Consider the following 26187-nt stretch of genomic DNA (forward strand, 5'->3'; position numbering starts at 1 on the left):
TAACTCCCAGACAGCGCAGCTCCTGCTGCTGGCCGGGTGCTACTCGTCGCTGTCCCTGGTCACAATGGCTGCATGTGATGTCATGCATCCGCTGCAGCCCACCCCCTGCATGGTCCAGCCATGTCTGCATTAGCTGGACCGTGCCCCAAAACGGCGGGTAAACGCCGCTGTGCCGCCCCTTCCAACCCAGCGAATGCCTCTGCCTGTCAATCAGGCAGAGGCGATCGCTGGGGAACGACAGCCTATGGCCGTCCGGCATGCGCCGGTGCACTGCAGCACCGGTGCATGCTCAGTTCCGACCCGATCACTACGCTGCGAACAACTGCAGCGAATGATCCGGTCGGAATGACCCCCTATATGTAGTAACTACTGTGATTGCAGACAGGTGTTGTAATGAGATGTAATTGTAAGCCCTATATAAAGGGCATTTGGAGCACAAACCTTTACCTTTGACAAAGCTGCCCCTTGTGACAGCAAAATACATTAGGACCTTATACTCTTGGACCTGGGGACATCAATCTGACATCCAGATAATGTGTTTTTCTTTTCTTTTTCTTCTTACAGCATACTTCCACCCCACTGTGTTCTATTCCTGTAATGTTTACCTCCACTGACTGCACACCCTGCCAGCAGCAACCTACGCAGTGCACCCCCGATGGCTGCCTCGGATGGTTCTATGGGCAGGGTGTGCTTCATTTGGATCTTTCCGTGCAGTGTATACCATAATACTACACATGTGTCAGTTTTCCCATACATGGCATATATTTGGCCCTTGTATGGCTCATCTCCCACAGTGTAACCTTCGTAGTGCGCCCAACACGGCTGCCTCATTTGGTGTACTTGTGAATGGGATGAAAAATACATGGACCTGATGGTTTGGATGGAACCCTACTCTGAATGTTAGGACTCTGCAATCTCCCCATTTTGTGTTATCTCTTCTAGGGGTAGACTATTCCACCCTGGGTAATACTACGCAGTGCACCCATGATTGCTGCCACACCTGGTACCTTGTGAGGTTGGAATACACAACCCTGGGAAGTTTTTACCCAAAATTCTCACACCAATCATGCATTATGCTTTCTCTGTGCTCAAGGTTTTCTTTTATGTCTGTGTTGCTTATCTATTGGTGTATTACTTAAATCTTCTGTATTATGTGCATTGTTTTTGATGTCTGTAAAGCGCCTTGAGTCCTGTTGGAGAAAGAGCTTTATATAAATAAAATTATTATTATTATTAGTATTATTATTATTAGTATTATTACTCGGATTGTGGACCTAAAAGCCTGGGACCTGTTGCCTTAATACCAACATGGAGAACTTACTTTATTCCCCAGATTTGTGTGCTGGAGCCTGTGCCTTGTTGGACCATTGCTAGGGGGATCAAACAATCACTATCTCCAGGATTCGTAACTATTTTGAGAATAGACAGTCCCGTTAAGGATTGGCTTACTGCACTTTGTGTCCACCTACCAGTGGAAATTGTCCCTTTGCATCGGATTGACTTACTAGAGACTAGTTTTTATGCTCCAATTTTATGATGTGTCATTGAATGCTTAATCTATTCAGGATATGTGTTTTTAATAATTTTTCTGAAACTATTTTTTACACACCTGTCTGCACCAGTTAGTTTGTTAGCGCTGTTATTTGCTTTGTTTTCTTGTCAACCTGGTAATTTTGGACTGACTATCCAAATATATTAAGTTGTTTGGACAAATCAGCTCTAATCAAACACATGGTAAACTCACTCTGAGAGTAAGTAGTATTTTTATTCTACAATGATTTCCCTGAGTTTTTCTAAGAGGTTCTCAGTGGTATGCATCTTAGTGAAACCGGTGATACAAAGAGTAGCCTGCTTCTGAATGAGCTGTCATTTGTAAGATGCTGTTGGTGAAGGCAATACATCTTCCCAGTGGGCTGTCACAGTCATATACAGTAGTCTTTAGTTTGCCCTGTTCCACTTGTCCACATATCCGTGGCTACAGGTTAGTGGACAGTGGATATAACAGCATTTCTGAGGACACTGACAACGCTTTTTTAATGTCCTTGTACAGGCTGGGAATTGCTTTCCTAGTGAAGTGGAATAAAGATGGGATTTGGTACCTGTGACACAGGACCTTAATCAACTATCTAAAACCCACTGCATTAAAGGGGGATACTTGACGCATGTCTAATACCAGCATAGTTGTTATGGTGTCAATAATCTGCTGTGCAACTGGGTGACTGCTTTCAGGATTGTTTAACAGTCAATTGTTTAGTTAAACTACAAGTAGTCTTCCTGGTCCCCTTCTGGACAGTAGCAGCAGCAGCAGCAGAACAGGCGTAACACCCAAGGATTCTTCTGAGGAAGACCAGATAGTAGAGGAGTCAGTCACAGTTGAGATTGGAAGAAGGACTACTGCTGATCATGACTGAGAATGTTGATGAGGAAGATGTTGGTGGTGGAGATTGCAGGCCCTTGGCTCTAACAGAGAGAAGGGAGCAGCTAGGTGATGCTGAACTGACTGTTATGTTTCTAGTCAAAATTTCTGAATTTGACAATGACTTTTGATGACTGCGCTGCAAGTGACGTATAAGAGAGGATGTTCCTAGGTGGTTAAGGTCCTTTCCTCTACTTACTATGGCTTTAAAATGGCTACAGATGGCATGAGAGTTGTCCAGATCTGAGTAGAAATAATTCCACTCAGAAAAGGTGATTTTTTTTTTTTTGCCTTTTGCCCATGCATGACAATGGGCTTTTTCATACCATGGGCAACTGTCTCCACTGGTGCCTTATTTAAACAAACATCATCCTCATCATAAACATCCTCATCATCAACATTATTATTACAGATAGCTACACAAGTATCCTCATCCTGGTGTACGTCTACAGTGACGTCCTCAACTTCAGTGTCAGCATGTTGACTTGTGCTGCTCCTCCAACACTTGCAGAGAGTGTGTAAATGGTGGAAGGAGACTCCTCTTCCAGTACAGTATTGGAAACGTCAGGCTCATACATGGCACCTGTGGACACACTTGGACTCTCCTTGGGGATTGGTGATATTTGTAAGTGCACAGTTGGCTCCTGTGCCTTAACAAGTTTCATTTTTTTTAACCTTTCTACAGGGAAAAGGGCTTACATCATAATTTTGAGAAGTAGAACCATCAGTCATAAACAAAAGCCTTAACATTTCCTTTCTACTTTGTGTAGTGAATGGTATATTACCAATTTTATGTTTATTTACAGTTAACTCTACTTGTGATTTTTTTTATTTAGCATTGAAAAATTATATTGCTGATTTGATTTTACGTGCAACAACTTTGTTTTTACATGCCCTCTATGCCATTGGGCATCAACATTAGCAAATGATGTGGACGGACTTACATTGTCAGGACTAGTAGCAGCAGCATCAGCACTAGTATGTGGTTCATGATTTTATCTCAATTGTTTATCTTCCATTTCTATCAACAAACACAAAGTGGGGTACAGCTCACACCACAAGTTGTAACAAAAGTGTACCACCTACTGTGCCAACCAATACATGTGTGTGTCAGAGATGGTAGTCGAACAATGTGGCCTACCTTAGCCAATAGCGTCACACAATAAGTGTATAAGTGAAAAATGGTAGTTGAACACTGCGGTTGACCTTCTCCAACAGCATCGTACAATACGTGTATGAGTAGGAAATACAATATATTATTGTGGTACCACCTTCACCCACGGCATCACACAATACCTGCATAAGTAGGAAATACAAAATATTACTGTTGTACCACCTTCGCCCACAGCATCATACAACACCTGTATGTTTAGGAAATATAATATATTACTGTGGTTCCACCTTCACACACAGTGGGTTATATTTACTAAGATCCCAATTTTGACTGATTTGGTGCTCTTTCATCAAAGTGTCATCTCTGGAATTTACTAAACACAAATATCGGCAGTGTTGAGGGCATTCGTATTTTTTTTTGAAGGCAAAGGAAAAAATACAAATTAATACACCATCGGTCAAACACGCCTGTTATTTTATACAACTCGGTAAATTTACAAAAAAAATAGTATTCACAATCACTGCCGGCAATAGCCAAACACTGCCGTGAAAAAGTACAAATCGTAAAAAAAAAGCAGTTTTCAAATAGACCTGCTTTTCAGTGAGATCCATGCATGTTTATCAGTGGGAAGGGGTGTGAAAGAATAAAAAAAAATAAAAAAAAAATTGCGTGGGGTCTCCCCTCCTAAGCATAATCAGCCTCGGGCTCTTTGAGCCGGCCCTGGTTGTAAAAATACGGGGGAGAAATTGACTGGGGTTCCCCCATATTTAAAACAACCAGCACTGGGCTCTGTACCTGGTCCTGGTGCAAAAAATAAGGGGGCAAAAAACGTAGGGGTCCCCCGTAGTTTTAACACCAGTACCGGCTCCACTAGTCAGAGAGATAATACCACAGCCGGGGGACACTTTTATATTGGTCCCTGCGGCCCTGGCATTAAATCACCAACTAGTCACCCCTGGCCGGGGTACCCTGGAGGAGTGGGAAACCCTTAAATCAAGGGGTCCCCCCATCCAGCCACCCAAGGACCAGGGGTGAAGCCCGAGGCCACAAGAATGACTCCACTTAACCTCGCAGTATACCGCAGACCGCAAAGTTCCCACCATTGGATATAATGTAGCGCCGCTTCGCTACATTGTATCCACAGTGCGCTGCCTGACTGACAGTGCAGGAGCGCACAGCCAATCAGGAGAGTGCCATGATGTGGTGCTCCCTGATTGGCTGATGGGACCCTCTTTGACAGGAGTCACAGGGGGTCCCGACATTCAGGGAAAGGGTTTCCATGTGAAAACATGGTACCCCTTTCAGTGCGTGGTACGGGTATTTCAGATTTTTTTTAACAAGTTACGTGGATTATAACTGTCAAGAAGAGGACCGATCTACACAGGATTGTTTGTTAGTATAATTTTATTTACAGGTACCCCTGGATTCTACTGGAGAAGAGGACCGAGTGCTTCGTGTCAACATAGGTAAGTATGTATGTATGTATGTAAGTGTGCATGTATGTTTAATAAAATTTTACTTTCATGGTGTGTGTGTTTTGTTTTTATTTGGGTATTTTTTGTAGTAGAACTACAGGTACCAGCGGCCCCGTTTTCCCCCGCATGCTGGTACCTGTGGATCTCCAAGTACCAGCTTGCGGGGGATGCTTGATGGGACTTGTAATTCTGCTACAAAAAACAATATTCTTTTTTTACACAAAAGGCTATCAGCCTCCCATCCACCACCCACGGATGGGGGGGACAGCCTCAGGCTTCACCCCTGGTCCTTGGGTAGCTAGAGGGGGGGACCCCTTGATTTAATGGGTCCCCACTCCTCCAGGGTACCCTGGCCAGGGTTGACTAGTTGGTTATTTAATGCCAGGACTGCAGGGACCAATATAAAAGTGTCCCCCAGCTATGGCATTATCTTTCTGACTAGTGTAGCCCGGTGCTGGTGTAAAAAATACTTTTTTTGTCTCCCGTATTGTTTGCACCAGGACCAGGTGCAGAGCCCGGTGCTGGTTGTTTAAATATAGGGGAACCCCAGTCATTTTTCCCCCTGTATTTTTACAACCAGGACCAGTTCAAAGAGCATGAGGCTGGTTATGCTTAGGAGGGGGTACCCCACGCATTTGTTGGGGGGGATTTTTAACTCTTTCATCACTTCTCAGATTATACACAATGAAGCCCTGCACGGATCTCACAGATCCGGCTGGGATTCATTCTGTTAAGTCTTGCAGTGTTTTACTAATCACTCCCGTAAAACACTGCCAGACATTATGAATGACATCGGCATAGGAAAAAACGAAAATGCAGAATACGACAGCTTAGTAAATGAGTCGTAAAAAAAACAAAAAGTTGCAAATTCACACTATCGATGTCATTTGTGTTTAATCTCCCTCCAAATCCCGACAATTATGAATCTTAGTAAATATACCCCAGTGTTGCACAAAATGTGTATGAGTCACAAATGGTCCAACACTGTGGTTGACCTTTACCAACAGTGTCATACAACACATTTATGAGTATAAAATAATAATATACTGTTGACTGACCAGCAATTTCACAGTACTTATATATTTTAGTAAAAATTGTATAGTACACTGGGGTACAGTACAAATAAAAAGATATATATATATTTTTTTATAATTATATTTTTATGCTTTTTGTTTTTAGAGTATATTATTTTAATTTTTACACTGGGACACAGTCTGTGGATTGACAGACAGAGCACCCCCTGGACTCTGAAAGAGCACCCCTGGACTGATAAAGCAGAGCTCACAGAGAAACCCTGGACTGATAAAGCAGAGCTAAAAGTGCACCTCTGGACTGATACAGCAGAGCTCACAGAGAGCACCCCTGGACTGATCAAGCAGAGCTGAAAGAGCACTCCTGGACTGATACAGCAGTGCTCAGAGAGCACCCCTGGATGATACAGCAGCGCTGAATGAGCACCCCTGGACTGATACAGCAAATCTGAAAGAGCACCCCTGAACTGATACACCCCACACCAAATGCACACAGTACTGATGGACACCTCCATTCAGTATACTCTCCGCAGCTGGAGTGAAGATGGTGCCGATCACGGGGACCTTTATAGAATCCAAAACCTGCGAGAATCCAACAGTGGGAAGATGACTTTTGGCCTCTCTTTGGCATCAGAGTCTGGTGGGAAAAGCAGAACCGGGCTTGGATCCCGAATAGGATCTCAATGTTCAGGTGGGTCTGCCCATCTCTAATAATTACATACAGATGGGTCCTCCATTATCTTGACTGGCTGAGGCGTTAGTCACGATTGGGCATACGCAGCATGCGGGTGGGCAAAGAGGTGCGCCTAGTCGTAGAGAGGCATGTCTAGTCGCAAGGAGGCGCACAGAGCGTTTGTCATTACCTTTAAGTGTAATACCTGCGATCATCCAACAGATGTCACTTTTTACAATAACCACTGCACATGCATGTGGTCTCCCGTAAAATAAAATACTGAAATACATAGTAAGAACTACTTTACTAGTGCTTCTCATTACGCTACATACAGTATATACAGCATCTCATTATGCTACATTATTTCATACAGTATATACATTACAGATGCAAATAGTACAGCATATATGGTCCATTTACAGTACTTTAGGAATATGTGAGCTTCCAAGTACCGCAGACAAAGCAACATAAAACCAGTAGTGTACACAGATGCAAACAGACGTGTTACAAGTACATTGTTGCCTATTGATGTTAGGGATATTGTATATTAGCATCCTAATCCCGTAAACATTACGGCATAATCAAAACCAATGGATTTATTCATATGTTGGCGGAGAAGTGTCCAAGTGGTGAACTGTTCCGCTTCTCATGCTTAGAGTCCCGAATTCGATTCCTAAAGTAAGAATGCATGTTAGTTTATTCCAGACACTTTATTATTATTATTACTGCTGTATAAATAAAGTGATACATTCGTATAAATCAGTGATACTGCCGTATAAATCCAGTGATACTGCCATACAAATCAAGTGATAATGCTGTATAAATCCAGTGATACTGCCGTATAAATCCAGTCCAGTGGTACTGTCGTATAAATCTGGTACTGCCATAAAAATCCTGTTCAGTGGTACTGACGTATAAATCCAATGATACTGCTGTATAAATTCAGTTTAGTGGTACTGCCGTATAAGTCCAGTGGTACTGCCATATAAATCCAGTCCAGTGGTATTGCCGTATGAGTCCAGTGTTACTGCCATATAATTCCAGTAATACTGCTTTATATGTCCAGTGGTACTGCCGTAAAAATACAGTCCAGTGATACTGCCATATATGTTTAGTGAAACTGTCGTATATGTCCAGTGGTACTGCCGAATAAGTCCAGTGGTACTGCCATACAAATCCAGTCCAGTGGTACTGCTGTATAAATCCAGTGGTATTGATGAATAAATATAGTCCAGTGTACTGGCATATAAATCCAGTAATACTGCCATATAAATCCAGTCCAGTAGTACTGCCTTATAAATCCAGTGATACTGCTGTATAAAACCAGTCCAGTGGTAGTGCCCTATAAGTCCAGTGGTACTGCCGTGTAAGTCCAGTGGCACTGCTAAATAATTCCAGTAATACTGCTTTATATGTCCAGTGGTACTGCCATAAAAATACAGTCCAGTGATACTGCCATATATGTTTAGTGATACTGTCATATATGTCCAGTGGTACTGCTGAATAAGTCCAGTGATACTGCCATATAAATCCAGTCCAGTGGTACTGCTGTATAAATCCAGTGGTATTGATGAATAAATGTAGTCCAGTGTTACTGCCATATAAATCCAGTAATAATGCCTTATAAATCCAGTCCTGTAGTACTGCCTTATAAATCCAGTGATACTGCTGTATAAAACCAGTCCAGTGGTAGTGCCGTACTAGTCCAGTGGTAGTGCCGTATAAAAATCCAGTCCAGTGGTACTGCAGTGTAAGTCCAGTGGCACTGCCAAATAATTCCAATGAAACTGCTGTATATGTCAAGTGGTAGTGCCGTATAAATACAGTGGTACTGCTGTATAAATCCAGTCTAGTGATATTGCCATATATGTCGCGTAATACTGCCATATTTGTCCAGTGGTACTGCCATATAAGTCCAGTGATACTGCCGTATATGTCCAGTGGTACTGCCGTATAAGTCCAGTGATACTGCTGTATAAATCCAGTCCAGTTGTACTATCAGATAAATCCAGTAATACTGCCGTATAAATCCAGTTCAGTTGTACTGCCGTATAAATCTACTGAAACTTCCGTATAAATCCAGGCCAGTGGTACTGCCATATACAGTAAGTCCAGTGGAACCTGCCGTATAAATCCAGTCCAGTGGTACCGCCGTATAAGTCCAGTGGCACTGCCAAATAATTCCAGTGATACTGCTGTATATGTCCAGTGGTAGTGCTGTATAAATACAGTGGTACTGCCGTATAAATCCAGTCTAGTGATATTGCCATATATGTCCCATAAGACTGCTATATTTGTCCAGTGTTACTGCCGTATAAGTCCAGTGATACTGCCATTTAAGTCAAGTGATACTGCCATATATGTCCAGTGGTACTGCCGTATAAGTCCAGTGATACTGCTGTATAAATCCAGTCCAGTGGTACTGTCAGATAAATTCAGTGATACTGCCGTATAAATCCAGTTAAGTTGTACTGTCGTATAAATCCAGTGAAACTTCCGTATAAATCCAGGCCAGTAGTACTGCCATATAAGTCCAGTGGAACCTGCCGTATAAATCCAGTCCAATGGTACCGACATATAAGTCCAGTGGTACTGCCATAAAATTACAGCGATGCTTAAGTATATGTCCAGTGGTACTGCTGTATAAGTCTAGTGATACTGTCGTATAAATCCAGTACAGTGGCACTGCCATATAAGTCCAGTGATACTGCCATATAATTCCAGTGATACTGCAGTAAAAATCCAGTCCAGTGGTACTGCCATATAAATCCAGTGGTAGTGCTGTATAAACCTAGTCCACTGATACTGTCGTATATGTCCAGTGATACTGCCGTTTATGTCCGGTGGTAGTGCCTTATAAGTTTAGTCATACTGCTATATAAATCCAGTGATACTGCCATATTTATCCAGTGGTACTGCCGCATTAGTCCAATGGTACTGCCATATAAATCCAGTAGTACTGACGTAAAAATCCAGTCCAGTGGTACTGCCTTATAAATCCAGTGATACTGTCATATAAACCCAGTCCAGTGGTACTGCCATATAAATCCAGTGATACTGCCACATATGTTTAGTGATACTGCCATATATGTCCAGTGATAATGCTGTATAAGTCCAGTGATACTTCTGTATAAATCCAGTCCAGTGGTACTGCCATATATGTCAAGTGGTACTGCAGTATAAATCCAGTGGTACTGCCATATAAATCCAGTCCATTGGTACTGCCATATATGTACTGTGATAGTGCCATATATGTCTAGTGGTACTGCCGTATAAATCCAGTAATACTGCCGTATATGTCCAGTGGTACTGCCTTATAAATACTGCCATATATGACCAGTGGTACTCTGGTATAAATCAACTGTCACTGCCATAAAATCCAGTCCAGTGGAACTGCTGGATATGTCCAGTGATATTGCCGTATATGTCAAGTGATACTGCCATACATGTCCAGTGGTACAGCTGTATAAATCCAGTGCTACTGCCATATAAATCCATTTCAATTATACTGTCGTATAAATCCATTCCAGTGGTACTGCCATATAAGTCCAGTCAGTGCCAGATTAAGGTCCACATGGGCCTGGAGCTGAAATTTATGAAGGGCCTATTGTGTGCCTCGTTAGGAGGTGTGACAAGTGATGTGGAGATGTGACCAGTGTGGTGTGGGTGTGGTTTACTTAGTGGGTGTGGCCTGTGCTGTATGTGTCGATATTCCCATGAAGCTCATAGCTAGTGTCTACTTTCAACTACTTAAGTGAAGCTATAACAACAAAAAGTTTGTGACCATATATACAGAACCATCAATGACCGCCATATGATACAGAGAGCATCAGAGTGACCACCATATAATACAGAGACCATTGCAGCGACCGCCACATGATACAGAAAGCATTGCAGTACAGCCATATGATACAGAGAACATTGGAGTGAACACCATATAATACCGAGAGCATCACAATGACTGCCACATAAAAAAGATAGAGTTACAGTGTCCAAATTAGAGAGCATCACAGTGACTAACACATAATACACAAAGTATCCAAATGACATCAACACACTAAAGAACATTGCAATAAATGCCACACAGAGAGCTCCAACCACCACCATAATATACAAAGGGCACCACACCCAGGGGGTGTGACACAGGGCAATGTGGGGTAAAACTGAGAGGAGATGACTCTGAGGAGACAGGAGTGTGAGGATAGAAATGGAGGTCTGAAGCATAGGTAGTCTAGGAGATTGCTAGACTGGGTGTTGTTATGGGTGTGAACAGGTCTCTGGATTAAAGGACACTGTGTAGAGGTGAGTGTCTCTGGATGAAAGGATAGAGTGTACCTGGATGCACGGACAGGGTGAAAGGGTAATGGTTTCTGTATGCAGGGACCGGGTGTAGGGGTGAGGGTACCTGGATGCAAGAACAGGGTATGGGTACTGGGATGCAGGGACAGGGTGTAGGGTTGAAGTTATCGGGATGCAGAGAGAGGGTGTAAGGGTGAGGGTATCGGGATACAGGGACAGGTTGTAGGGGTAATGGTACCTGGATTGAGGGACAAGGTGTAGGAGTTATGGTATCTGGATGCATGAACAGCGTGTAGGGGTGACGGTACCTAGATGCAGGGACAGTGTGTAGAGGTGACAGTACCTGGATGTAGGGAAAGGGTGTAGGTGTGAGGCTATCAGGACATAGGGACAGGGTGCAAAGGTGATGGTACCGGAATGCAGGGACTTGATGTAGGGGTGACGGTAGCTGGAAGCAGGGACAGGGTATAGGGGTGAAATAAATGGAGGGACAATACAAAGCTCCTATAGATCACCCTGATAAGTGCCATAGGCTGCATGTGCCCAGCTGTGTGTAGTGGTTTAAATCAGAACATCATGTTAGAGGATCCCTGGACAAATGACTAGGGGGGCTGAAGCACCTCCAATAATTGGGCTCTTACCCACTCTCCCAGCAGCAGGTGGTCTTTGCAAGAGCTCGGGAATTCCTTTCCTGGGAAGATATCTCAATTCTCAGGAGGCATATTGGGTTGTCTAGGGCTGCTCCAGGGTCATCCACAGAGGTCAGTGTCAGACTGGGGCATCAAGGGCCCACAGAGGAATGCAATGGCAGGGGCCCACTGTAGGGACATAACCAGCCTTAGGTAAGTGTGGCCATCAGTTGGAGGGGTGTGGTCAACCCACATTATAATATAAATAATCTGTGCCCCTTTTATTAGATTAGCATTAATCCATGCCCCTTTTACTAAAATATCATTAATCTGTTCCCCTTTAAAAAAAATATCAATAATCGGTGACCCTTTTAATAGATTAGCAATAATACACATGAGGAAAGATGTAATGTAGTCCGAGTTCGCTGGACATGCGAGTTGCCGGCTGAACTCTGACATTTTTCTGAAGGGGCAATCACTTACAAAGCATGGCTTTGCCTTGTAAATGAATGCCCCTTTAAAAAAAGTCCAAGTTCGGCCGGCAACCCGCACGTCCAGCGAACTCGGACGGCATTACATCCCTCCCATAGTTTACACAAAAAGGGAAGAATACAATTGCAGGTGAAATTCTCATCCCCGCAAATTAGTACTATGCCAGTTCCGAGTTGTACAATTTTGTAAGCAGCTTTATGGGTCTGCGTACAAAATTGTTCAAATTCGCGTCACACCCAGCATTTTGGTTTTATGTGCCTAAACCTGGCCTGTCTGGGTGAGATTAGTGTGATAAAAAATATAACAATTTAATTGCACCCTGCAATCTCCCATCACTTTAGACGGGAGAACGGGTGTGCAAAACACATGAAACTCCTCCCTAGTGTACATATACAGTATACATACGTGCATATACACAGTATGGGATGCGGTCATGTGACCGGTGCTCGGGATCCCAGCAGCCAGTCACACAGCCCCAACACCACAGTATACACGTACAGTATATATACTGCAGGGACAGGCAATGTCCAGCACGCCAGATGTTGTGGAATTAAATATCTCAGCGTATCCTTCCACAGTTATAGATTGCCCTAACAGCAAATTTATGGCAATACATGCTGGGATTGTAAACTGTAGCTGGAGTGCTGAACATTGCCTACCTGTACACATGCTGCGGCGGCCGGCGGTGATTGACATCTGAGCTGGGCGGGCGTGTGTACACGCCCGCCCAGTTCATGACGTCAGTCCCCGACGGCTCGGGCAGTGTGTATGCACCGCACACTGCCCGATCCGTCCATAGATATATCTGCAGATCAATTGATCTGCAGATATATCTATTAGTGTGTACCCACCTTTAGGGTTAGGTCATGGGTGGAGGGGTTAGGTTTAGGAGCCACTGGGGAGGGTTAGGTTCAGGCTGCGGGAAGGGGGAGTTAAGTTTACGCACCACTGGGGAGTGTTAGGGTTAGGCTGCGGGGAGGGAGGGTTAGGGTTAGGGGGGTTGGTGGGGAAGGTAAGTATAGTTACCGAACCCCTGTCGGCATCTTCTCCATCGGGATACCGCTGTCAGTCTTATGACTGCCGGCATCCCAAACGCCGGTAAAATGTATCACACCCAGCATATGTATGCAGTGTACATAGACATACCTACAAGTATACATACATAGAATGCATGTTTACATTTACATAGCATAAATACCAATACAAAAAATACATATACATAGTACAGTATACATACACACATAGAGTATACACACCTATAAATAGACTTTATATACTGTACATAGTGTGCACACAGATATAGTATACATATATGTAGTATATTTTAATACACTTCATTATTCCTGAACTTATTGCCTCCAGTGCCGTTCTTTTTTGGAGTGGTATATATATATATATATATATATATGTGGCACTTGCTATGCCGGCTGTCGGGATCCCGGCGCTCAGTATACCGGTGCCGGAATCCCAATACCTATTCTCCTACTTAGGGTGTCCACGACACTCCTGAAGGGAGAATAAATCCACCATGCCCGCAGCGTGGCAAGCACAGCGAGCCCGCAAGGGGCTCTTTTGCGCTTGGCCCGCTGCCGGTATACCGTCGGTCGGGATCCCGGCGCCAGTATGCTGGGCGCCGGGATCACGAGCGCCGGCATACCGTAGTACATATATATATATATATATATATATATATATACAGTATAATCCCAGGGTCGGTATACTGACCACTGGGATCCTGGCAGCCGGCAACACATCCCCAACCCATATGTTAAAAAATATATTTATGCATGAAAGTGTGTCGGCACTCAATTCTACAGCTCTCCAATGTTGTCCATGTTTCCACAGCTCTCTCACGTGTTGCTCATTGAATAAAAACATATAAACCGGCTGACTTGTTTATATATACATTTACACATACAGTATAACTTACATATAAATAGCATGCACGTACAATGAAAACACATACAATACATATATACACAGTATATATATACATATATATATATATATATATATATATATACATATACAAATACAGTAGAAAAGGCAGCTGGGAGGGAGGGGGTTACAGAAGAGGCTGCTACATCCATGGGGATAAGGATATGGGGAACATGTAGGCTTTGGGGAGAAAAGGGAGGGGGAGAGGCCAGGCTTATTACAGTGATTATGTGCAGTGCTATACACATACAGTACATAGTATGTGACACACTGACACTACACTTACCATTTGTTCTGTGTAGTGTTGAACTGTTCAGCCTGCAATTTCATCACAATGAAGCCTCCTGTCTGGGAATGGTGTGGGGGTGTCTGTGCTCCGATTGGCTGGCTGACTGTGAGTGATGTGTCACTCTGCCAATCGGAGCACAGCAGACACTGCTGGGGAGTTCCTGCCCTGAGCAAGAATCCCCTCAGCGTTACAACTGCAGGCAATCCACCATGTACACTGCACAGCAGCTGAAGTAGTGAAGTGACTGCTCACTGCTGTATAAAGCTTCTCCCTGCCCGGTCACCAGCTGACCCTGCATTAGCCACGCCCCCCGATGATAGTGGGAGGGGTTACAGAGCAGGGGAGTACACGGGGATTTACCACCCATCTGCACAGTCCGAGTCTGAGGTAAGCAGTAACTTCAGACGGCCGAGGGGGCGGGGATTCGGACGGGTCTGGGGGCAGACTTTCAGGTGGATTCATTTCGGGAATCGGGGGAGACCCGGCAGAGTTACAGATAGGCCTTCGGGTTGGGGTCCTGTGGGCCTATTTTCAATGGGGGGCCTGGAGCTGCAGCTCCATCCGCCCCATTGTTAATCCGGCCCTGAGTCCAGTGGTTCTGCCATATAAATCCTGTGCAGTGGTACTGCTGTATAAGTCCAGTGGTACTGCCATTTAAATCCAGTACATTTGTACTGCCATATAAGTCCAGTGGTACTGCCATATAATTCCAGTGCTCCTGCCATATAAGTTCTGTAGTACTGCCATATAAGTCCAATGGTACTGCTGTATAAAACCAGTCCAGTGGTATTGCAGTATAAGTCCAGTGGTACTGTCATATAATTTCAGTGATACTGCCATATATGTCCAGTAGTACTGCTGCATAAATCCAGTGGTACTGCTGTATATTTCCAGTCCAGTGGTTCTGCCATATATGTCCAGTGATACTGCTATATATGTCCAGTGTTACTGCCGTATAATTCCAGTGATACTGTCATATAAATCCAGTGGTACTGCCGTATAAGTCCAGTGATACTGCTGTATAAATCCAGTGATACTTCCATACTAGTCCAGTGATACTGCCTTATAAATCCAGTGATACTGCCATATAAATCCATTCCAGTGGTACTGCCATATAAGTCCAGTGGTCCTGCCATATAAATCCAGTCCAGTTATACTGCTGTATAAGTCCAGTGGTACTGCCATATAATTCTAGTGATACTGCCATATAAATCCAGTAGTACTGCCATATAAGTCCATTGGTACTGCCATATAACTCCAGTCCAGTGGTACTGCCATATAATTCCAGTGATACTGCCGTATATGTCCAGTGGTACTGCCGTATAACTCCAGTCCGGGTTGTACTGCAGTATAAGTCCAGTCGTACTGCAATATAATTCCAGTGATACTGCCGTATATGTCCAGAGGTACTGCTGTATAAATCCAGTGGTACTGCTGTATAAATCCAGTACAGTGGTACTGCTGTATATGTCCAGTGATACTGCCGTGTATGTCCAGTGTTACTGCCATATAATAACAGTGATGCTGCCATATAAATCCAGTGATACTGCCATATAAGTCCATTGATACTGCTGTATAAATCCAGTGATACTTCCATACTAGTCCAGTGATACTGCCTTATAAGTCCTGTGATACTGCTGTATAAATCCAGTCCAGTGGTACTGCCATATAAATCCAGTGGTACTGCCATACAAAGTCCAGTGGTACTGCAGTATAAATACAATGATACTGCTGTATAAATCCAGTCCAGTGGTACTGCTATATAAGTCCAGTGGTACTGCCAAATAATTCCAGTAATACTGTAGTATATGTCCAGTGGTACCGAAAATAAATCCAGTGTTACTGCCGTATAAATCAATTAATAATGACATATAAATCTAGTCCAGTGGTACTGCCGTATAAGTCCAGTGATACTGCCGTATAAATCCAATCCAGTGGTACTGCCATATAAGTCCAGTGTTACTGCCGTATAAGTCCAGTGACACTGCCATATATGTCCAGTGATACTGCCGTATAAGTACTGTGATACTGCTGTATATGTCCAGTGATACTGCCATATAAGTACAGTGATACTGCCGTATATGTCCAATGGCAATGATGTATAAGTCCAGTCCAGTGGTGCTGCCATATAAGTCCAGTCCAGTGGTGCTGACATATAAGTTCAGTGGTGCTGTCTTGTGCTGTATATTATTTACTCCACATAAAGAGGTTATTAATATTTAATCCAAATAATTTTTACAGGGTTTTCCCTGTGTGTTGTAGAGGTATGCTCTCCTGTGCTGCATTTTGTTATATAACTCCTGAAAAATAATGGAGAACAAAAATTTGGAGGATAAAATAGTGAAAGATCAAGAACAACTTACTCTTACTGCTGCTGCTGCTGCTGCTGCTATTGTTACTGCTGGGAGTTGATCGTCATCCCAGAGGGGAAGTTGGAAGACCACTTGTACTACTTCAACTAAGCAAATGACTGTCCAACAGTCCTTTGCGAGGAAGATTAAAAATTACAGCAGTCATCATGTTGCAAAGCGGATACCTGGGGCCTTGACAGCTATGTTGGTGTTAGATGTGCATACAGTATCCGTCATTAGTGCAGTGCCACTGCAGTGCTACTCCTAGATGGCCAGGTGTTTGTGCCGCACACTTGTGACGTTTACCTTAGTCATACAGCTACCTCATTGAACCTCTTTTACATCTTTGCATAATGTGCTGTTTGGGGACTAGTTTTTTTAAGTGCCATCCTGTCTTCCACTGCAGTGCCATTCCTAGATGGGACAGGTGTTTGTGCCGCCTACTTGTGTCACTTAGCTTAGTCATACATCTACCTCAGTGCAACTTTTAAGCCAAAAAACAATATTGTGAGACTGGAAATGAGAGGAAATTAATGTTAATAATACAGTAGTATCAAAATTACCCCCAAATTCTGTGATTTTAACGATTTTTATGATTTTTTCAAAAATCATCCAGATCCAAAACCTAAACCCAAAAGGGTGGTTTTGGCAAAACCTATCCAGATCCAAAACATGAATGGGTATCCAGATATAAAACCAACACACAAAACACGAAAAGTGCCTGCCGCACATCTCTACTTGAAACAAAGAGTTTTCGAGGTCCACCCATTTTTTCACCCTGGTAGATGAGTGTCAAGAAATTATGTGTTTGAGTTTACATAATGTGTAGTTTGATTGTAAGATAGGGAGTCCCAAGCCTCCCTTAAATGCACTTTTACTTAGAATTGTTCATCTGACCTGGGGTTTAAGACCTGCCTATATGAACTTTTGACAATGTTTCTGTAGAGAAGATAGGATTGAGATCATGACAGGGATTGTCTGAAAGAGGTACAATTTATAGTACAAGGAAGGAAATTAACTTTACAAACATTAATCCTGCCCATCTGTCTATCCAAATCTTGTATGAGTGACTTAATCATAGGGATATCAGTGACACAATAAAGGGCGGAGTATGATTTGGTGATATCCCTAGATACTTAATGGCTGAGAGTCTCCAAAGAAATGAGAATTTAGAGGTTAATATTGAATATGTTTAATGCCAAGGCCTCAGATTTGGAATGGTTAAATGTATAACCTGATAAAGAACCATATAAAAGAAGTTCTGTAGATTGGGGAGGGGTTTTAAAGGATTATAAAGTATCAGGAGGACATCATCTGCAAACAAAAATAATTGTATTGTTTGTGTCCCACAGTAATCTCTCCAGTGTTCACATTAGATCTAATACAAGCTGCAAGGGGTTCTATGCATAAAGAAAAAAATGAAAGGTGATAATGGGCAGCTTTGATGGGTACCATTGTTTAAAATGAAATGGGGGGAGCAAAGACCATGTGTCATAACCATAGATGAGAAGCGGGAGTAGAGATCTTTAATAGCCGTTACAAAATTACCTTGAAAACTGAAAGACGATAGGGTAGAAAATAAGAAAGGGTCAACAGATGCAATCAAATGCCTTCTCTGTGTCTAATGCAAGAGCATCTAAGGGGCTATTAGAAGCATTAAAGTGATGAATCAAATTAATGTTACGCCTGGTGTTATTTGAGGCTTGCCAACTCTGGATAATCATACCTGGCGAGGATCAACCACCGAGGCCAGAACAGTATTTAGCAGAGTGGCCAAAATTTTTGCAAAAACCTTAAAGTTCGTATTCAGCAGGGAAATGGGTCTATAGTTTGCACAAAGGGAGATGTCTTTACTGGGTTTAGTAATAACAATGATACAGGAAGTAATTGAGACTGGGTGAAAAGGGGCACTATGCATAATCTTGTTAAACAGGTGGACCATGTTTGGGATAAACTGTGGTACAAAAGATTTGTAGTACTGTATGTCATTGCATAGCTATCCAGACACAGCACCTTAAAAGGCTTCTGGTTTTTAGCACTGCCTCCAATTCCTCAGATGAAGTATCAGCATTTAAAAAAGTATGAGGGGTCTCATCAATTCAAAGTAGCTCACAAGAGTTGAGATACTGCTTGGAAATGTGAGCCAGGGCTGAGGGATCATTAGGGAAACAGCGGCATATTACACTTGGTTTATGCAGTCAAACTAATTTTACAAAATAGATTATTTGAAAAGTCTGATTATGCAGAACTCTGCATAGAATTTAAATGATTTCAATCAATTACATGGAAATTACTTTCAAAAGACATTTCCTGCTCCTTATATACTGTAGTATGAGTAGCAGGTAAAGTAGGCGATTAAATAAAATATAATTTAATCCATAATCCACTGTATGGTGCAATATGTCTTCATGACCAAGAAGTGGTCTTTGGTTAAAAAAAAATATATATATAACATGTTATACTGTGTGATGTGTGACAAGGTGCCAGAATAATAGCAGATTTTTATTAAATGTAAGTATTAAACTATTTTGATGTGGTTCATGGTATATGTTCATGTTCAAACTATAACTGGCCTCTACTGACATTTTTTAACGTGAACATCCAGTGTGAGGAGAACATTTATGTAACTGCAGTCAGTACTGTAACTCCTGATTTACACTGATACTGTAGCTTCACAATTACAACCAGTAAAGCTATAATAAAAAGTATGAATGTCAATGTGACACAATGGGGTAAATTTACTAAGATGGGAGTTCTATTTAAGATGGGATGTTGCCCATGGCAACCAATCAGATTCTACTTCTCATTTATTTAGCACCTTCTAGAAGATAATACCTGAAATCTGATTGGTTGCTATTGGCAACATCCCATCTTAAATAGAACTCCCATCTTAGTAAATTTACCCCAATGTCTTAGAACTAGAGATGAGCGGGTTCAGTTTCCCTAGAACCCCACCGAACTTCACTACCCGAGCCCCAATCCGAGCACAGCTTGGGTTTTCCCGCCTGACTCGGAAATCAGAATGAGGCAAAACGTCATCATCCCGCTGTCAAATTCTCGCAGGGTTTGGATTATATATAAGGAGCCGCACATTGCCACCATTTTCACTCCGGCATTGGAGAGTGTAGCGAGACGATGTGTCTCCGTCATGTGTCCTGCATCAGTACAGTGGTAGTGTCTTGTGCTGCATCAGTCCAGTCACAGTGGTGGTGTCCTTTGCTGCCATATGTCCTGTGCTGCTGTATAAGTCCAGTCCAGTGGTGCTGTGTTGTGCTGCATCAATCCAGTGGTGGTGTGTTGTGCTGCATCAGTCCAGTCACAGTGGTGGTGTGCTCTGCTGCCATATATCCAGTGCTGCTGTATAAGTCCAGTCCAGTGGTGCTGTGTTGTGCTGCATCAGTTCAGTGGTGGTGTATTGTGCTGCATCAATCCAGTCACAGTGGTGGTGTCCTCTGCTGCCATATGTCCAGTGCTGCTGTGTAAGTCCAGTCCATTGCAGTGGTGCTGTGTTGTCCTGCATCAGTACAGTGGTGGTGTCCCTGTGCTGCTGTATATGTCCAGTGATACTGTCATATATGTCCAGCGGTACTGCCATATAAAATCAGTGATACTGCCGTATATATCCAGTGGTACTGCCATATAATTCCAGTGATACTGTCGTATTGGTACTGCCATATAAATCCAGTAGTACTCGTGTATAAATCCAGTCCAGTGATACTGCGTTATATGTCCAGTGGTACTGCCATATAATTCCAGTGGTACTGCCGTATATGTCCAGTGGTACTGCCTTATAATTCCAGTGATGCTGCCTTATAATTCCAGTGATACTGCTATATAATTCCAGTAGTACTGTCATATAAATCAAGTGATACTGCCGTATAAATCCAGTCCAGTGGTACTGCTGTATAATTTTAGTGATACTGCCGTATAATTCTAGTGATACTGCCGTATAATTCCAGTGGTACTGGTGTATAAATCCAGTGATACTGCCGTATAAATCCAGTTCAGTGGAACTGACGTATAAATCCAGTTCAGTGTTACAGCTGTATAATTCCATTGATACTGCCGTTTAATTCCAGTGATACTGCCATATAATTCCAGTGATACTGCCATATAATTCCAGTGATACTGACGTATAAGTCCAGTGATACTGCCATATAAATCCAGTCAAGTGGTACTGTCGTATAAGTCCAGTGGTACTGCCGTATAATTCTAATGATACTGCGGTATAATTCCAGTGATACTGCCGTATAAATCCAGTAGTACTGGTGTATAAATCCAGTGATACTGCTGTATAAATTCAGTCCAGTGGTACTGCTGTATGAGTCCAGTGGTAATGGCGTATATGTCCAGTGATACTGCCATAAAAATCCAGTGGCACTTTGCGAGGAGAATGAAATATAACAGTCATGCTGTTGCAAAGCAGATAACTGAGGCCTTGAAAGCTATGTTGGTGTTAGGCGAGCATCTGGTATCCACCATTAGTTCAGTGGGAACTTGATGGAGGTAGTGTGTCCCCGGTACGAAATACCATCTACTGTAGGTTCCACTTCACTAGGCAGGTGATACCAAGAATGTACAGAGATGTCACAAAAAGTATCCTCAGTATCCTAAAAAGTGCAGTTGTACCCACTGTCCACTTAACCATGGACATGTGGACAAGTGGAAAAGGGCAGACTAAGGACTATGGGGGTAATTCCAAGTTGATTGCAGTAGGAAATTTTTTAGCAGTTGGGCAAAACCATGTGCACTGCAGGAGTGGCAGATATAACATTTGCAGAGAGAGTTAGATTTGGGTGGGTTATTTTATTTCTGTGCAGGGTAAATACTGGCTGCTTTATTTTTACACTGCAAATTAGATTGCAGATCGAGCCACATTCTGCAGGACCACTGATATTGGATTTACCCAGACAGACTCTCTGGTAATTCACGGACTCTTTGCATCCACTGGATTTTTCCAAACACAAGTACTTCAAAGACCCGGACTTTCCCCTGCTGCTATTTGGATCTTATCTGCACAAAGATACCTAGGGGGACTTTTCTCATCCGGAAGCAAGTCTGGTAAATAATCTTGTCATCTAATGACTTGTGAACAATGTGGAAATAGAGCCCTAGCCAGAAACGGTGGACATTATATCCAACAAAAAGGATAAATAGTGGTATCCTGCATTTTTAGATATATGAATTTTAGCAGCTGCTATATTTATATTATTTTTCCTTGATGAATGGGGGTATTTTACTGCCTTTTATGAATGTCTAAATAAATTTGTTATATTTTTTACATTGGTAATCATTATTTGACTAACAGCCAGCGCCAGTACATCCTTTTTGTGTTCTATATATCTGCTTTATTTTTACACTGCAAATTAGATTGCAGATTGAACACACCACACCCAAATCTAACTCTCTCTGCACATGTTATATCTGCCTCCCCTGCAGTGCACATGGTTTTGCCCAATTGCTAACAGAATTCCTGCTGCGATCAACTTGGAATTACCCCCAAAATGACTGTGACTGCCCATTTGGTAGATGTATTTCCTCCCACAGAAACAACAGCAGCGGCACCAGTAGCAGCATCTCACAAATACCAACTCGTTCATTGGCAGGCTACGCTATGTATCACCGCTTTCCATAAGAGGCACACAGCTGACAACCTCTTAAGAAAACTGAGGGATATCATCGCACAATGGCTTACCCCACTTAGCCTCTCCTGGGGATTTGTGATATCGGACAATGCCACCAATATTGTGTGTGCATTACATCTGGGCAAATTCCAGCACGTCCCATGTTTTGCACATACAATTAATTTGTTGGTGCAGAATGTTTTGAAAAATGTCAGGGGCATGCAGATGATGCTGTCAGTGGCCCAAAAATTTCCAGGCCACTTTCTACATTCAGCCACCGCGTGCCTAAGACTGGAGCACCAGCAAACACTCCTGAACCTGCCCTGCCATCACCTTAAGCAAGAGGTGGTAACGAGGTGGAATTCAACACTCAATATGCTTCAGAGGATGGAGGAGAAGAAAAATGCCATTCAAGCCTATACATCCACCTACGATATAGGCAAAGGAAGGGGAATAAACCTGACCCATGAATGATTTCTGTCTTGTGCAAGGTTCTTCAACCCTTTGAACTTTCCACATGTGAAGTCAGTTCAGCCACTGCCAGCTTGAGTCAGGTCATTCCCCTCATCAGGCTTTTGAAGAAGCAGCTGGAGAAATTGAAGGAGGAGCTAAGATGGAGCGATTCCGCAAAGTATGTGGGACTTGTGGATGAAGCCCTTCATTTGCTTTGCCAGGATTCAAGGGTGGTCAATCTGTTGAAATCAGAGCACTACATTTTGGCCACCGTACTCAATCCTAAGTTTAAAGCCTATGTTGTATCTTTCTTTCCTGCAGACACAAGTCTGCAGAGGTTCAAAGATTTGCTGGTGAGAAAATTGTCAACTCAATCGAAAATGTGACCTGTCAACAGCTCCTCCGTCATTTTCTCCCGCAACTGGGTCTGCGAGGAAAAGGATAAGATTTCCGAGCATACCCGCTGACGATGATGCAGGGCAGTCAGGAGCGAGTGCTGACATCTGGTCCAGAATGAAGGACCTGCCAACGATTACTGACATGTCTTCTGTCACTGCATATGATTCTGTAACTATTAAAAGAATGATGGAGGATTATATGAGCGACATCATCCAAGAAGGCATGTCAGACAGTCCATATGTATACTGGCAGGAAAAAGAGGCAATTTGGATGCCCTTGCACAAACTTGCTTTATTTTACGTAAGTTGACCTCCCTCCAGTGTGTACTCTGAAAGAGTGTTTAGTGCAGCCAGTAACCTTGTCAACGATCGGCGTAGGAGGTTACTTCCACAAAATGTGGAGATGATGTTCATAAAAATGAATTATAAATTCCTCCAGGAAGATCTTGACCAGCAATTGCCTCCAGAAAGTACACAGGGACCTGTGATGGTGAATTCCAGTGGGGACGAATTAATACTCTGTGAGAAGGAGGATTTACACACTGAAAGGGGTGAGGAACCGGAGGGTGAGGATGAGGTCGACATCCTGCCTATGTAGAGCCAGTTTGTGCAAGGAGAGATTGATTTCTTTTTTTTTGCTTGGGGCCCAAACCAACCAGTCATTTCAGCCACAGTCGTGTGGCAGACCCTGTCGCTGAAATGATTGGTTTGTTAAAGTGTGCATGTCCAGTGGTGGTGTCTTGTGCTGCCATAAGTCCAGTGGTGGTGTCCTGTACTGTATATTATTTACTCCAAATAAAAGAGTTATATACATTACTTATATTATTATCCAGATAATGTTTATAAGGTTTGCCCTGTGTGGTGTAGGGGTACGCTTGTCTGTGTTGCATATTATTATAATAGCTCAAAATAAAATAGTTATTATTATCCAAATTCATTTCGCAGGCTTTGCCGTGTGTTTGTGTGGTATAGGGGGTATAGGGGTACGCTCTCCAGTACCACAAATTTTGTGCATGTATTACATCTTGGAAAATTCCCGTACGTCCCATGTTGTTTGTGCTACACACTTGTGTCGCTTAGCTTAGTCATACAGCTACCTCATTGCACCTCTTTTTCTTCTTTGCATGATGTGCTGTTTAGTGCTTAGTTTTTTTAAGTGCCATCCTGTCTCCCATTGCAGTGCTTCTCCTAGATGGGCCAGGTGTGTGTGCTGCACACTTGTTTTGCTTAGCTTAGCCATCCAGCTACTTCATTGCACTTCTTTATCTTCTTTGCAGCATGTGCTGTTTGGGGACTATTTTTTAAATCTGCTACCATGTCTGCTACTGCAGTGCCACTCCTAGATGGGCCAGGTGTTTGTGCCGCACACCTTGGTGAAACCTTTTGGCCTAAATCAATATTGTGAGGTGTGAGGTGTTCAGAATAGACTGGAAATGAATGTTATTGTGGTTAATAATACAGTAGGATCAAAAGTACCCCCAAATTCTTTGATTTTAGCAGTTTTTATGTTTTTTTGAAAAATCATCCAGATCCAAAACCAAAACACGAAAAGTGCCCACAGCACATCTCTATTTAGAACCAGCAAATAAAAGGAAGATACAGTAAAAATATAGGGGGTCATTCCGAGTTGATTGCTAGCTTCCATTGTTCGCAGCGCATCGATCAGGCTAAAAATCAGCATTTCTGCGCATGCGTATGCACCGCAATGCACACGAGCGACTTACGGGTGCAAAGTTCTTTGTGGTTTTGCACAGATTCTAGTGAAGCTTTCAGTCGCATGACACAACGCAGGAAGATTGACATGAAGTGAGCGTTTCTGGGTGGCAACCGACCGTTTTTAGGGAGTGCCTAGAAAAATGCAGGCATGTTTGAAAAACGCATGCGTGGATGGGCGAACGCTGGGCGGGTGTGTGACATCAAATGCCGTCCCACCGTCGTTAGAATGAACACACAAGAAGAGTAACTACAGTGATGGTCTTGTTTTCCATAAAAAGATTTTGCCGGCACTCTGCTGCACAAGCGTTCGCACTTCTGCAAAGCGAAAATACACACCCCAGTGGGCAGCGGCAATGCATTTGCACGGCTACTAAAAACTGCTAGTGAGCGATCAACTCAGAATGATCCCCACATACTGATAGCATAATAAAATTAAATTCACCAACGTTAAAGGTGCAATCCTTTCTGAAATGGAGATTGCTTTTTTAACATAAATTAATGTTGTTAACTTTAAGAAGATACTTAGGGATAAACTTACTAAATATCAATTTTGCTGGTGGTTTGAGTTCCCTGCAAATTGCTAGGTGCTTGACCTATACTCCAGTAGATGTGTTATGCAGTAGTTTACATTTTTTAAACTTTCAGCAATGCCCAGTAGTTAACAAATGGCCAACCTGCCAGCAATATGGTCAAAACTGCGGTAAAACCATGTTGTTTTTTTATTTGATCACCATTTATAAAATAAAAAATGTTGCCCGTCTTAAATTTTTTTTTTACAAAAATTAACAAAATTATATTGCTCCTATAATTCAATAGAAAAATAATATTACTCTCTGAATAAAATTAAACATTAATTTTGCCTCCCTAATATATATTAGTGATGTGCACCGGAAATTTTTCGCGTTTTGTGTTTTGGTTTTGGGTTCGGTTCCGCGGCCGTGTTTTGGATTCGGACGCGTTTTGGCAAAACCTCACCGAAAAATTTTTCTCGGATTCGGGTGTGTTTTGGATTCGGGTGTTTTTTTCAAAAAAACCCTAAAAAACAGCTTAAATCATAGAATTTGGGGGTCATTTTGATCCCATAGTATTATTAACCTCAATAACCATAATTTACACTCATTTCCAGACTATTCTGAACACCTCACACCTCACAATATTATTTTTAGTCCTAAAATTTGCACCGAGGTCGCTGGATGGCTAAGCTAAGCGACACAAGTGGCCGACACAAACACCTGGCCCATCTAGGAGTGGCACTGCAGTGTCAATCAAGACAGGATGGCACTTCCAAA

At 42.7% G+C, this 26187-nt stretch overlaps 1 long non-coding RNA gene across 2 annotated transcripts in view; it reads right to left on the reverse strand.

The window, feature by feature from the left end:
- The window catches only part of LOC135058011 (uncharacterized), a 67603-nt gene that overhangs the window by 30103 nt on the left and 11313 nt on the right, over positions 1-26187 (reverse strand). Inside the window, exon 1 of one of the 2 annotated variants that reach the window (XR_010244526.1) lies at positions 3558-3705. The exons of the other annotated variant lie outside the window; for it this stretch is intronic. This is a non-coding gene — a long non-coding RNA (uncharacterized LOC135058011). Of the gene's footprint in view, positions 1-3557; positions 3706-26187 lie in introns of those variants that run through there. 2 annotated transcript variants of the gene reach the window in all.

Source organism: Pseudophryne corroboree, chromosome 3 (genome assembly GCF_028390025.1).
Source record: "Pseudophryne corroboree isolate aPseCor3 chromosome 3, aPseCor3.hap2, whole genome shotgun sequence".
Lineage (NCBI taxonomy): Eukaryota > Metazoa > Chordata > Amphibia > Anura > Myobatrachidae > Pseudophryne > Pseudophryne corroboree.